Genomic DNA, 1404 nt, shown 5'->3' on the forward strand with positions numbered 1-1404 from the left:
GAGTTGATGGTCAACTTGCAACTGGGGACCCCTTGACAAAAAGACACACACACACACACACACCTAGTTGCGAGTTGATGGTCAACTTGCAACTGGGGGTTCTCAAACAAACACACACCTCCTAGTTGCGAGTTGATGGTCGACATGCAACAGGGGACCCTTGATAAAAAGACACACACACACACCCCTAGTTGTGAGTCGGTTATCGACATACAACTAGTGACCCTCTACACACACACACACAGAGAGAGAGAGAGAGAGAGATCCTTAGTTGCGAGTCGATAAGCAACTTGCAACTGGGGGTCCTCAACAAACACACAACCGTCTAGTTGAGAGGGGACCCTCGGCACACACACACCCTAGTTGCGAGTCGATGGTCAAGTTGCAACTAGGGGTCCTCAACAAGCACACACACTCCTAATTGCGAGTCGATGCTTGACATGCAACTTGAGACCCCGTGACAAAAAGACACACACACACACTGTAGTTGCGAGTTGATGGTCAACTTGCAACTGGGGACCCCTTGACAAAAAGACACACACACACACCCTAGTTGCCAGTTGGCTATCGACATGTAGTTGCGGACCCTTGAGACACACACACACACAGAGATAGAGAGAGAGAGACACACACACACATACTGTAACACCCCGGATGTGATTTACCCAATTTGTACTCCAACTCTTGCCGTTTCCGGCGTTAAGTTATTTTATTTTCTCGGGTTCGGGTCTTTGTCCACATGTGTTGTTATCGTTGTCATGCATCTCATATCATGTCATCATGTGCATTGCATTTGCATACGTGTTCATCTCATGCATCCGAGCATTTTCCCCGTTGTCCGTTTTGCATTCCGGCGCTTCGTTCTCCTCCGGTGGTCATTTCTACCTTTCTTTCGTGTGTGGGGATTAAACATTTCCAGATTAGACTGAGACTTGCCAAGCGGCCTTGGTTTACTACCGGTAGACCGCCTGTCAAGTTTCGTACCATTTGGACATCGTTTGATGCTCCAACGGTTAACCGAGGCACCGAAAAGACCTCGTGTGTGTTGTAGCCCAACACCCCTCCAATTTGGCCCAAAACCCACCAAAACCCTCTCCATCATCTAGAGCGTTCGATCACGATCGCGTGGCCTAAAACCGCACCTCATTTGGACTCTCCTAGCTCCCTCTATGCCTATATATACCTCCCACATTCCAAATTCGCGGATCCCCTCTCCCAAACCCTAAAAATCGGATCTCCGCCGCCGCCGGACACGTCCGGACGGAGCCGGATGCGTCCGCCGCCACCACCTGCCCAACCACGTCGCGCCACGTGTCCCGCCGGATCTCTCCCCGCCGCCGGCCCGGGAGGCCCGAACCGGGCCCCCGAGGCCCACCCGCCGCGCGCCGCCAGGACGCCTTCCCC

Source organism: Triticum aestivum, chromosome 5A (genome assembly GCF_018294505.1).
Source record: "Triticum aestivum cultivar Chinese Spring chromosome 5A, IWGSC CS RefSeq v2.1, whole genome shotgun sequence".
Taxonomy (NCBI): Eukaryota; Viridiplantae; Streptophyta; class Magnoliopsida; order Poales; family Poaceae; genus Triticum; species Triticum aestivum.